At 45.3% G+C, this 14,012-nt stretch overlaps 1 long non-coding RNA gene across 2 annotated transcripts in view; it reads right to left on the minus strand.

The window, feature by feature from the left end:
* Positions 1 to 14,012, minus strand: part of LOC109503539 — a 36,164-nt gene that overhangs the window by 15,309 nt on the left and 6,843 nt on the right. The window contains exons 2-3 of one of the 2 annotated variants that reach the window (XR_006585206.1): positions 7,709 to 7,780; positions 4,530 to 4,692 (exon numbers count right to left, since the gene is read on the minus strand). This is a non-coding gene — a long non-coding RNA (uncharacterized LOC109503539). Of the gene's footprint in view, positions 1 to 725; positions 4,693 to 7,708; positions 7,781 to 14,012 lie in introns of those variants that run through there. The other variant, XR_002745334.2, reaches the window with a different exon arrangement.

Here is a 14,012-nt window from a genome sequence, read left to right on the forward strand (position 1 = left end):
GAACCCATGAACCTTGAGATCATGACCTAAGCCGAAGTTGGACACTTAACTGACTAAGCCACCCAGGCTTCTGTATTTTCAATCTGTCACTCTCAGCTGGTTTCTTCCCTCAGCTTATAAACAAGGTCAAATCTCTCCCATCTTCAAAAACAAACAAGAACACCTCCATGAAGAAATCCACCAGCTCCCTCAAGTACTCTCACACCTTGTCATGGAGGGAGAACTTCCCAAGCGGGAATTCTTGGCCTAACCAATGCCTGGTTCTTTGAGATTTCTATTTCCTGTGGTAGTCTCTCCTTTGGCTTTTTTGAATCAGAGAATTGGCTTATTTCATCAATTCTGGAAAATTTCCAACCTTTATCTCCTCAGATGTTCCCTGCCCTCCATTCTCTGTCTCCCCTGCTTCCAGATCTCCAATGAAACATGTATCAGGTTTTCTGTATCTTCTCTTATTTATCATCTCTTTTGTATTTTCCATTTTTCTGTCTCACTGTGATTCATTCTTGATGATTTCTGACTTATCTTCCTTTCCACTATGTTATTAAACCCTTTATTGAGTTCTTAATTGGATTATTGCACTTAAAAATTTTTTTTAAGCTTTATTTATTTTTGAGAGAAAGAGAAAGACAGAATGTGAGTGGGGAAGGAACAGAGAGAGACACACACACAGAATCTGAAGCAGGCTCCAGGCTCTAAGCTGTCAGCACAGAGCCCTACGCGGGGCTCAAACTCTCTGAGATCATGACCTAAGCCAAAGTCAGATGCTCAGCTGACTGAGCCACCCAGGTGCCCCATGATTTTTGCACTTTTTAGTTCTATAATGTCTAATTGATTTTTTTTTTTAATCAGCAGTGTGGCTTTAAATTTTTCCATATCCTTATATAAAACTTTAAATTCTGCTTTTATCTCCCTGACACAGTAAGCATTATTCTATTACAGGTTGTACCTAGGAACTCTATGGGAGATCCTGGTGGGTCTATTTCTATGGCTTATGGCTTCTGTTGATTCTGAGACATGTTGTTTTGTCTCACGTGCCTTGTGTGCCTGTGTTCCTTCTGGACATGTTAAATGAAATGATTATTTGAAAATTAATTTGAGACCTAGGATTTTCTTTCGGAGAGGATCTACCTTTCTTTTGCCAGCACCAGAGGGCACTCAGTCCAGGAACAGGGCTTGAGAATATTCTAGAGGGTGGGCTCTCTGTATAAGCAGGGAATGGGCTTGGACTAGGTTTCCACCTTGGTAGACCGTGATCACCAGCTCTGTCCCTCCAGCTCTACATTATAGAGGAATGACAGTGTCTTCACAGTGTGTCTTCAGGACACTGTGGAATGCAATATTGCCCCTCCTACTCACCCCAGAAGGTTGGCCTGTTAGCTGCCTTTTCCCAGACAAGGAGCAAAAGCTCACCCATTTAGACTCTTACCCCTCCAGGGTAATAGAGTTCTACTCTATTAATTCCTTTTTTTCCCCCTTTAGTTAGGCCTTCAATATTATTGAGAAGATGGTTTGGGGTCTCCTTTAACTGCTATCATTTCTTTAGAGGGAGAGTGGTTTGTCCCTTAGTCAGAGGAAGCAGATGCCAGGGAATTGCTAATGCCCTTGGTACCACTTCTTTCCTGGCTGAGCTTAGATCCTTCCTTTTATTCATGCACAGTTGAACTTTTTATGGGGAGGCATTATAATATGGAGAGCAATTTCCAATTAGCCACTGGAGATGGCCTAGCACATGCTTCTGGGTCCACTAGAGCGCTCTGGGCCCAGCCAGGAGGCCATCTTTATGTCTCCCTGACCATCCATCGGGACATGTGAGCATAACTGATGTAAGTGCTGTGCTTCTGGTGTGTTAATCAAATATGGATTTGATCCCAAGGTCCATATAAGGGGGTGGAAAGGTTCTTCTATGATGTGAGCAGACCTCTTTGATGGGCCACCTGGAAAGAGGCCTGTTCTTACGTAGGTAACATTTACTCAGATGAAGCCTGCTCTGATTCTCCTAACATGGACAGGGTCTTTCCTGCCTTGTCTCACGTGGCCCACCCTCAGGGTCTGCTGTGGAGTCCACATCACCCTCTACCTGTGTAACCAAGATTTTACGTACACATCATGCTTGCTCTTTAGTGGTGGTGGTTGTTTTTGTCTGTTTCATTTTGTTTGCTTTGGTTGAAGAGGCTCAAATTACTCCTATTGCTCGGTCCATGCCGCATTATTATTCTTGGTCTGCACAAAGTCCTTTGGTTATTTTATTAATTAATGTGCCTTCTTTTATCCCACTTCCCTACTCTCATTCCCCTCTTTCTACAGGTCATTCTTTTACTGTATGAATGCTCATCTTTATTTGGATGTGTTCTTGCAAAATGTGCATTGCTGATTTACGTGCATATATTTTTTAAGTTTACAGAAAAGCAATTATACAATATATCTTATGTTTCCTCTTGTCTGTGCTTGTACCATTCTGCCCTGTTGCTGTGTGACACCTACCTCAAGACATCTAACCTCACTGTAACACCCTATCGTGTGCCCTGGCCCCAGTCTCCCAGCAGTGGACACTCAGTTACCTCTAATTACCAGCCACCATATAAATATGCTGCAAGAAACTTCTTTATAAGTGTTCTCTTATGTGTTGGTATGATGATTTCCCTGGGTTGTATATCCAGGAGCAGGATTGTTAGGTCATGGGGCGTGCAAACGTAGGACTCGACTCAACCAAATAGAACCAGACTGCTTTCCAGAATGGCTGTACCTATCTACACTTCCATCAGCGATACATGATTGATATCTATGTCACCAGATCCCCTCCAGCTCAGCATTACCTGGTTTTTGAATGGTTGCCAGCCTAACAGGTGCCTGTGAGATAAACGCTATCTCACAGAGCTTTTAATTTGGGTTTCTCTGATTATCAGTGATTTTGAGCATCTGGTCATATCCTTAGTAGCTTCTCGTGTTTCTCTTCTGTCGTTTGCCTGTCCATGTCCTTTGCCCATTTTTCTATTGAAGTTGCTGGTTTTTTTCCTTACTGATCAGCAGGAAAGGGGAACAGATAGGGAGGGGAAGGGAAAGGAGGAAGAGAGACAACCAAACACATTTTTATCTAACAGGGTGGAGCTAGGGTCAGGTAGAAATGAAACTCTTTACTTCAGACAGGATTCTTAGCCTCCAATCATCAACAATCTCTGGTGGATTTTAGCAGATAGGAGCATTATTAAAGGAATGATTTGGAGGGCTAAGAGCCAAGGCAGAGTTTAGGGCAGGTGGGTGGGGACTGTGCCCACTTCAAGAGAGGCCACTAAGGACCAACCTGGCATTTCCAGCTCCTTGTGGGGAGCTGAACTCGGCCTCATGCATGTCTAGTAGGTGGAACAATTCCTTAGATAGAGGGAGGGGGTTTAGATGCTGGGCAACCACACAGAATAACTGTGTCCACTAAGCTCCTCCTCTGTTCCCTGGACTGTGTGGGCCTGAGGTATGTCTGGAAAAGCAAGAACTTAAACTTTGTTAATAGGGTACAGAGATAGCTGATACCCTAGGGTCCCTGACAAGAGCCATTGTAGGAAGGAGCAATACGGCATCACAGAAAATGTTTGCTACAACAGACAAAGGCATCTCATATGCAAACCCCACTCATCTTCAAACTCTGAGGGCCCAAGTAACTTACTGGTTTTAGAAAAACAGAGAGGCTGGTCCTTGACCTGACCCAAACCCAGCCTACTATAACCGCAGGTATGTACTTTTAGAAGATAGGCTGGGTGGAGGACCTAGGAGACTGGCCTCACAGAACATTAGAGACTTATAGAGCTCAAAGAATCTTCCTGTGAGGTCCCTCTCTCCAGTGAATAAATAGCTGTCTCTGTCTCAATTATGCACAAGCATAATTCCCTTGGAAGAACTGGTAGAGATCTTGAATCTAGACCAAGCAAGACCAGAACCCTCCTAGCTCTTGAAGCCATTATCTGTGGATCCCCAGACCCAGAGACCCAGCACGGCCAGCAGCAAGAGCAGACTCCCACAATGATGGCGACACCATAGGTCAAGAGAGGACATTCATGAAGGTTGTAGTGTAGCCCAGGTGCTACAGCTTTTCAGGGGCTGCTGAGGACAGCAGCTACAGAAACAATGCCCAGAAAGCAGCATGGCCAGTACATCTGCACCTGACTAGCAACATGGTGACAGAGCAGTAGCCAGAACTGACTCTTGGGCAGCGAGATTCCAGAATCATCCTTAGCATAGGAACTGAAGTCAAATTCTGCAAGATTCTAAGACCCTCTGTGAACAGGTGAAGGCCAAGAGTCATTAAAATGTAGATACTTATGTTCACCAGACTGGACTTGTAGCCCCAGACTGGTGAAACCTGGTATATTGGTACCACAGTCATAATAACGAACATAGTTGTTATGCTGTGTACGATTCTCATGTATTAGCTTAATGCCTGGGCACAACAGAGGCATGAATGAAAGTACAGGGAGCAAAGTGGTGTTGTCTAGGCACCTTCTTCTGTCCCCTATGAGCACCTACCTGAGAGGTGAACCTACCTGTACAGCCATTGTTGGGCTGTCCTCATGTTCCTGGCAGTATAGAAAAGGCACTCATTCCATGTGAAGAGTCCTGGGCTCTTCTCCTCAGGGCTGGTGTCCTGCCCTACTGGTACCATATCCTATCAGGAGATGTGAGGGCAGAAGTACTGGGAGCAGGAAGCTGTGGAAGAGGTGGAGGGAGCTGTTGCCTTCTTAATAACATCCTTGCTAAGTTCTTCTGTTCTCCAAGGATAAGCAGATGGTGACGGTGGACTGGGAAGAGCCTGAGGAGCTGGTCCTATGCCACACACCGGGGCAAGCAAGTCCCTGTATTTAGCATTCTTCCTGCAGAGACTGTGGTGGCTATAATGAAACATGTGTGGCTAGCACAGCAGCACATGAAGCAGGGGTGGGCAGCCAAGACCGTGGCCTCTGACATAACCTATTGGTCAGCTACCTGGCCACTGCAACGATGTGTGATGATGTGTCTTCCAGCCACTGGAGACCCTGGGCTTCCCCATTACCTTCCATTGTTACTTGACCTTAAAGGCTTCCGTGCTGGCACTGTCTGCAGTCTCTGACATCATAGTTGCTCCTCCTAGCAAAGGGTAGGTACCAGCTACCACCATGCCCCATGGGCCCCAGCGAAGAGCTCGAGAAGCTCAAGGCAGAGGTCATACCACAGGATGGGGCATCTGGGCTCAGAATTGACCACTGGTAGGCAGATTGAAGTGTCCTGAGGGCCACAGTTTGACTTCCTATCTATCCCATGAGCCTTGTCTTTGTTTACCTGGGGCTTTTAGCTTCTGATGGCTTCAGGATCTGTCAGTCTGTCTGTTTCATGTATACAAGTGGTACTCTGGGCCTCTCTGGGAGGTCAAAAAGCATGTCCCTTGGTCCTCTTTGAAAACACTGTTAACAGGTCAAAATCCCAAACTGCCCTCTGGGAGGCAGAGGCTGGGTAGGTGAGAGAATTCTCTATACTCACCTGAAGAAAGTCTGTATGGAGGGAGAGTCTAGAAACATGCTTGGGCATGAGGGAGCTGATGGCCTTCTTTCTTCTGTATTTTTTAATGTGAAATTTTTACCAAAGCATAACACAAATACAGGAAGTACCCAAATCACAAGGATACAGATCCATAGCTTTCCCCCAAGTCACCTGTATAACCAGCACCTAGACAAAAGAATTTTGCCAGAATTCCTGAAGCCCCCTCATGCTAATCACTATCCTGACTTCTAACAGCGCAGGTTAGTTTTGCCAGTTTGGGGATTATAGGAATAGAATCATATATTACTGAAGGGCTTCTAAGAACAAAATTACCTAATACCCAAAATAGCAAGAGTTTTGCTTTGGGATGATGTAATATGCCATCATCATCCTCACACAAACAATAAACCCTACTTCACAAATAAATGCCTTTTGTAAACATTTTTGTTTTGTGTTCCAAAGGGTAGAGGTGGGAATCAATGAAAAGGGGCTGAGTCTCCCCTCTGGGTCAAGTGTAAAACAGAGCAAAGGGAGTTGCCACAGAGGGTATCTGCAAGTATGAACACAGCCGGAGCAGATCTAGACCCTCTCTGAGTCAGTCAGGAGCAAAGCCCCAGCTCTAGAGCATTCAAGAACTGTAGACAGAGTGTTGGACTTCCCCCAGAGTGTGGGATAGGACCTCAGTAAATTCATATACATTTCAAAAGACAGAGTGACCTCTGCTGACATCTGGGTTCCAAAATAGATAAGCATTTCATTAGAGAAGATATGAAGAACTTGTCATCCCCATAGACATATGGTTATCCCAATTTGACATTAACAGGCTTATTATTCCTGTGTGGTGTATACCTGTGTGAGTCAGATAACGGGGCTGAGTCAAACGTGGCATGCCTAAGTCTGGAAAAAGAGAGGGGAGGGAGGCCCTAGCCACAGATACCAGAAGGGACCAGAGAATAAAACCTTTGCTGATAGAGACTGCCATTTAGCCACCTGCATGGAAATGTTGCTGTTAGATACAGAAGGCATGGAGAGTGTTTCCAGGACCAGTCTCAGGCAGGAGATAGACCAAATCTTAAAGGAAAAGTGAAAAGTGAAAGTTCTTTGCCCCTAGTAGCAGCAACAGTTAAACCATGAGCAGCGCCCTGCTGAGCCTTCTGGAGAGGCAGGGAGCCCACTCAGGTTGAGAGGACAGGACTCAGCTGTCAGTAGTAACCCCAAATAGCAGAAGGTGGTCCTCAACCTGACCGCAAGTTACAATCACCAGAAAGGAGTTTAATTTTCACCTTTTTATTGTACATAACATTTATCACTTTAACTATTTTTAGGTGCACAGTTCAGTGGCATTAAGTATATTCCCACTGTTGTGCAGCCATCACCACCGTCCTTCTCCAAAATTCTTTCATCTTCCCAAATGGAGAGGCTCTATATTGGTTAAACAGTCTCTCTCCTATCCCCTCTCCCCTGAGCTCCTGGCAACTGCCTTTCTATTTTCTGTCTCTATGAATTTGACCACTCTAGATACCTCATATAAGTGAAATTCTACAGTATTTGTCCTTTTGTGTCTGCAGGGGAGATTTTTAAAACCTGAACCCCAGACCAATTAAATCAGAATACCAGGGTCGGGCCCAAACATTTAAAAAGCTCCCTGGTGATTCTAAAGGGCAGCCTTGAAAACCACTGGGCTAGAAGATCTAAATCAGATTTACTTTCAGGAATCCCTCCGAATAGCAAACACATCTCAGCACCTGCTGGCTGATGCCTAACATTCCTTTAGTCATGGGCAAAGCTAAGGATTTTCCTTCTTCAGCTGGAGATGAGGGGCTTTAAATGACTGATTGACATATCACAGTGACTGAAACTCATCTGCTAAAGATTAATCTATCAGTCAACAAATGTAAGTGAGTATTATCAGACACTGTCTCCTTTTGAAAGCCAGGAAGACTCAGAGAGTAGCAGATGATGAGTAACTGTCCACTTGGGAGATGAGAAGAGACAGACACACCAGGGACTCATGGTCACTTGTTGGGGTGATAAAAGTTAGTGTTTACCTTTAACTACCCTTAGGACCAACATATCTGTCTACCTGCCTATTTGCTGGAACAGGGCCACTATGACATATGGTTCCCATCAACTGTATTTTTGCATGATTCTTGAATCTCCTCTTTTTTATTTAACCACACTGACTTCATTTCAAAGGAACTTCACTTACATGGGTCCTAATTGAGGCATGACCAGTGCCTTGTTCGAGGAAGAGCTTCTGCTGCTGCTGGTTTCTTCAGAACTAGAAATACATAGAAAATGGTCAGGTTTAAACAGACAGAGAGACAAGATAGGGATAGGCACAAACATTTATAAAATGACAAAATAACAGGGAAGATCCATTCCAAAATCATATCAGTTCCCATGATGAAGGGAGGACGGTATGGGAATGAGAGTGGAAGGGTTTGAATGTTCATTTTTCTAAACCGTGGAAGCAAACATGACAAAATGTTAACCCACTTGTTCTGCGTTGGCATTTTGTTATATTGCTCTTAAAAATTTTTTAAATGTTTATTAATTTTTGAGAAAAAGAGAGAGAGAGAGCATGAGTGGGGGGAGGAGCAGAGAGAGGGAGACACAGAATCTGAGGCAGACTCCAGGCTCCCAGCTGTCAGCATGGAACCTGACGCAGGGCTCGAAGTCACAAACTGTGAGATCATGACCTGAGCCAAAGTCAGATGCTCAACCAACTGAGCCACCCAGGTGCCCTGTTATATCACTTTTTAAACTTGCCTTTGTGCTTTTCAGCCTTTACAAGATGTTACTATTAGTGGCTTCATCAGGCTGTCTACGGTCAGCACAGAGCCCACTTTGGATCCTCTATCCCCCTCTCTCTCTGCCCCTCCTCTGTTTATGTACTCTCTCTCTCTTTCAAAAATAAATATTAAAAAAATTCAATATTACATATATGCCTATATAAATAATTGTACACATAAATATACATAAAGAAATGTTTTAATGACTGAGGCTTTTACAAAAATTTCAGGTTGAGGGGCGCCTGGGTGGCGCAGTCGGTTAAGCATCCGACTTCAGCCAGGTCACGATCTCACGGTCCGGGAGTTCGAGCCCCGCGTCAGGCTCTGGGCTGATGGCTCAGAGCCTGGAGCCTGTTTCCGATTCTGTGTCTCCCTCTCTCTCTGCCCCTCCCCCGTTCATGCTCTGTCTCTCTCTGTCCCAAAAATAAATAAAAACATTGAAAAAAAATTTTTTTTTAATAAAAAAAAATTTCAGGTTGATAATTCTGCCATAAAATTAAATTACTAAAGCCTCATAGAACATTTGAAAAATACAAAAGAGATGGAGACACAAATTAATATTCCCCATAAAACTGGAATGTAGAGATTGCCACATTTTGATGTCTTCATATCCAAGCTGTTTCTCTATGAATTAAATAACTGCATCATTGATTTCAAATTTGCAGATAGTTTCTGATTACAAAAATACCTGCTCACTGTAAAACGCAGGAAAATATAGATAAGGAGGACAAATTACTTATGTCCTTACTATCTGAATGTGATACCGGTGAAGAAGAGAAGGATGTAACCGGAAAGACTGGAAATAGGACAGAAACATTGTCAATAAGGAGTTGTATTTACCAGGGTCTTTGGTCTCATTCACCTTCTCCTCTGGTCTTTATGGGATAAAGTGACCCCAACATTCAGTCAGATATCTCATGGCTGGACCCTAATGCCAGTTTGATCTTGGTTTAAGTGTTATTTCTTTGCTGGCTCAATCTGAAGGATTCACTCACTATTATAATAGCCTTAATTTTTTTTTTTGGGGGGGGGTTATTATTTATCATCCTCTACCATTTTTTTGTTTGTTTACTTATCTTACTTATCTTTTGTTTGTTTCTTATCTCTCTTCTTCATTGTTGTATCCTCAGGACCTGGAAGTGTCAAGTGTCTGACATTATTGTTGAATGAAAAAAATGAATCAAAGAGCCTTCAGTGGTCCTGCCTGCATAGGATTGTGAAAGTATCTTCCTTTAACTACCATTGGATACTTACCTAAGAAGGCAACCTGGTGAGGCACCTGTTTTTCATCTACACGTCTTCCCGCCACCCCCCCCCCCCACCAACTACCTCCTTACTTGGCAGCAATTCTATGTGCCTGTGATAATCAGAACCACTTGCCACAGCAAATACCACATCCTTCTTTTCTGCTTGTTTGCCTTGTGGAGCCTGAATATACATGTGACTGCCTCAGCCTCCAGTTCAATGAAATCATCAATGTGTCCTTTGGTGGCCATGTTCTTCCCTTTGGTACTAAAAACTTTGAACTCTCAGGATTCAGTGTTGTTAGGATGGGAAAAAATATTTTAGATAGCCATTTACTATTGCAGTAGCCTTAACATTTTTAAAAAGCTTATCATTTATCATGCTTTACCACTTTTCCCATTTTGCATTGAGGAGTGGATGCACATTATCTGTGTTAAGGCTGCAGAGACGCTCCACCTTTTATAGATTTATTGGCCACCTACAGTTTTCCTTGAATGACTAGCCGCTTATGACCTTTGCCCCTTTACCTACTGAGGTGTTCATTTTTAACTTTTTGATTTGTAAGAGTTCTTTATATTATAAGGAGTCTAACACTTTGTCACATATAGAGTACAATTTTAAGTTGATTTTTCTTTTGGAATTAATGTTTAACAGTAATTTTAATATAGAGTAATTGTAATGTTTAATTTCTTAAGTAGGCTCCATGCCCGATGCAGAGCTCAAAGTGGGGCTTGAACTCACAACCCTGAGGTCAAGACCTCAGCTGAGATCAAGAGTCAGATGCTTAACCAACTGGGCCACCCAGGCACCCCTGTAATGTCTAATGTCTATTAATAAAGAACTTTAAAATTTTTATGGAGCGCCTGGGTGGCTTAGTCAGTTGAGAATCTGACTCTTGATTTCATCTCAGGTCATGATCCCAGGGTCATGGGTCGAGCCCCATGTCAGTCTCTATGCTGAGCATGGAGGCTGCTGATTCTCTCTCTCTCTCTCTCTCTCTCTCTCTCTCTCTCTCTCTCCCTGAGCCCCTTCTCCCCACTCATGCTAACATTAAAAAAAAAAAAAAACTTAAAAAATTTTAAATATAATTAAGTTCTTCACCTTTTTTAAATGATTCTTGCTCTGGCATTATTTATAGGAATACTTGAACAACTTCAGCATCATAGGAATTCAGCAAGGAATGTTAGTAATAACAGTAAAATTACTAATAATCATTACCATTTATTATTTACTATGTATCAGACACTCTACATACTTTATTCTATTTAATACAATAAACCTATGATATAATTATTATTCCCATTCTACAGGTCAGGAAACTGAGGCTCAAGAAGACAGAGTAACTGCCCATAGTCATGTAACTTACAAGTGTTGGAGCTGAAGTTCAGTCACTTATGTACAAATTCTGGACTTTGTCAGCAGATGAGTAGACCTGGGTCCCCATCCCAGCTCTGTTATGCTGGCTGTGATACCTGTGTATGTGCCTTCACCCCCTGAGCCTTAATGTCACCTATAAAATTTGTTTAACAATAACCCTCTCATAGAGTTGTTGAGGTATTTAAATGAGGAAAAGGAGATGTCATATGGCTGGCACCAAGTGACAGCCAACAAAAGAAAATCCACCACCACCACCCCTTTGCTGGGGCCCCTTATTACTTTTTTCCCTCCCCTCTCTTTGGGGAGGGGTGGGGCAGGATTGGAGAGGAGAGAAAGGGTAAACTAGCTCCTGCAGTGAGGTGCAGAGGTTGGAAGCCCAAGCCCGGCTCATCTAAGTAAGGAACAGAGCAAGGTGAAGTGCCACCTAAGAGAGATCCCACCCAGGGAGTGGCTCAGATGCTTCCAGCACACACATAGGCCTTTTTGTGTGTGGGAGGCAGGGGTGGAGCTGGATCAGAAAGATCTCACCACAGCTTGGAAGCAGCCACCTCGCTTGTGAGGAGAGCCCTGGGAGGTTGCCTCTCATCTGCCAGCTCTTGTTCTTTTGGCCCCAACATACACACAGAGACCATGGGGACCCTCGAGGGACACTTGCTGCCGGGGATATGCCTCCTCCTCTTTTCTCTCCACTACTCAGTGATGGTGTCCTTGGCCCTGCTACGGGGACAGAGGTTTCTCAAACCCCCTCTGACCCCAAAGGAGAAGCGAGGACACAGGTGGTGGCAGCTGGTACCTGTGGAAGGGATGATGAAGGTGGCCATCTCCCTGACTGGCATCATAACCGAGTTCTTCTACCCCCCAGGAGTAAACCGGATGATGATGGTAGACTGGGAGGACCCTCGGCGGCCATTTGTGTTCTATGACAACTGGTATCACGTCACCATGTATGGGTTTTTCACGCTCAGTGGCGTTGTGGACATCGTGAGCCGGGCGTGTCAGGCGCAGCAGAACGTGAAGCTGGAGCGAGCGGCTGAGGCCCTGGCCTTCTGTGTGCTGGTCCTGCTGATGGCATGTCACCTGGAGAACAAGGGCACCCTGGAGGTCCGCACGCACCTGCTGTTCGTGGCGCCCACCTTCCTGGTTACCCTGGTGCTCACCATCGAAGTCTGGGTCCCTGACCAACCCACGCTCTGGGTGCTGAAGGCCTGGATGGGGCTGGTGCTCAGCACATGGATGCTGCAGCTGTGTGTGCTGATGTACGTTCCTCCCTCCGGGCAGCCCTGGAGGGCAGAAAACCCTGGCGACCTCGCCTTCCTCCTCATCTTCTTCTGCTGGCACCTGGGCTTCGGGGCTATCGTGCTGGCCGCTGTCTACGGCCTCTGCAGCCTCTGGCACCATCGCATCTCCTCTTGGAGGGAAGTCCCACGTGCCAAGTACCAGCTGTGTCCCAGAAGCTACAGCAGCGAAGAGCTGGAGAAGCTCGGGACAGAGGCCGTGCTGCAGGATGGGGGCATCTAGGTACAGAATCTTTGTGCTATGCCTTTCGTCACGAGAGTTTTGAGGGTACCCACTGTGCGCAGAGCACAGAAATGTGCTGGGATCTACAAGGTGGCTTTCCGTCACAGGAGCCACCTTCCTTGTTCCTAAATAAACCTTTCAGTTCCTGGGATTACTTCACTCTGTGGCTCTGTTTTCTCCAGGTCTGCCTCTTTTCCTGCCTCACCGCCTCACTGCTCCGCATGGTTCCTGACCGTGGACTTGCGTGGAGTGAGAACAAGGAGGGGGCTTTTCCCTCACAAATGAGGAAATAGAGGGAGATGGGGGGGGGCGCTGGGGACCCAGGGGTGTTCCATCCGTTGGAGGCAGAGCTAGCTGGCTTAGTGTGTGCCTGCAGCTAGAGTATTTAAATGTGCGAAAGAGAAGGGGTCCATTTTTGCATAATGGTGAGGACTTCTGTTTCTCTTCATTTTTCTGCTTTCTTTGCACTAAGCATGGCAGGATGATGAACTTGTTTCCTTGTTGCTATAGTTATTTTTAATCTACACGGAATGAGGCTACATCTGCCTTCTGAGGGGGAAGTGGGGAAGGGGTGACAGTCAACTTAGCAGGGGCTCAAGTCTGAGAGAAAGGAGGCAGAAGAGCAAGGAAGTCCCAAAGGAAACAAGGATGACCGAAATATAATTTTAAGGTGTTCAGGTTTTGCTGGGATGTAAAACTCCATTGTTCCTACTCTTTCAGTAACGTCTGTGATGCAAGTATATGCGTGTCTTGTGTGAGTGATTCTGGAGCCAGACCAAAGAGAAGGCTCAGATGTCAGTTGGTAGGAGCAGAAAGGGAAGAATGGCTATGAGATGTGGGGTGCAAACCGTCTTCAGTGGTTCTGAAGATGCAGAACTCGGAGCTGAGAGGAAACGGGAAATGTCAGCCCCTGGAATTTGCAGAAATTTCCAGCCAGTCATTGAGCTTCTCCCAGAATGAGGAGGGAAGGTGCTGGTAAATCCATACACTCAGTAAGACATATGGAAGCAAATTTTATAAAAACGCTTATCCCTGGGTACAACTAGATATCCACTGCTTCTGCTAGCACGAGCCTGCGTATGTGAGACAGATAAATCCAGCATCTGGAAATGTGAAGAGGCAGGAAGAAGAGATGCGGTGCTGGCCGTAGATGTGGAGAAAGGACCAGAGAGAAAAGCTCCCTCTCATGAAGCAGCTGCAGCGACACCACCTCTCGTGCAGTTAGAAATGCTGTCCTCAGAGACTAAAAAGCTGTAAGAAGCATAGAGAGGTGTTTGCATTTGCAAGATGGAAGACAGGCTGCACATTGTCATCTGAAATGTCACCGGACACTCCCTAAAGAAATAGTGTGTGGGAGCATGGAAAATAGGCTCCAGAAACTCCAGGATGAGAGCTTGAGGCAGGGAAGGGAGCCAGGGGAGGGTCTGGCAACTCACCCTGGCAGGGTTTGGAGGGGAGGAACACTCTGGATCTAGAGGAAGAGAAATGTGTCCTGCAGCAGCTGGAACCAGGCCAGCCTCAGGTTCCATCCCAGCAAAGCAGGAACCAACCTAAGGAGAGGCCAGCGCCTTTCCTTCT

The sequence above is a fragment of the Felis catus genome, chromosome C2 (assembly GCF_018350175.1).
Source record: "Felis catus isolate Fca126 chromosome C2, F.catus_Fca126_mat1.0, whole genome shotgun sequence".
NCBI lineage: Eukaryota > Metazoa > Chordata > Mammalia > Carnivora > Felidae > Felis > Felis catus.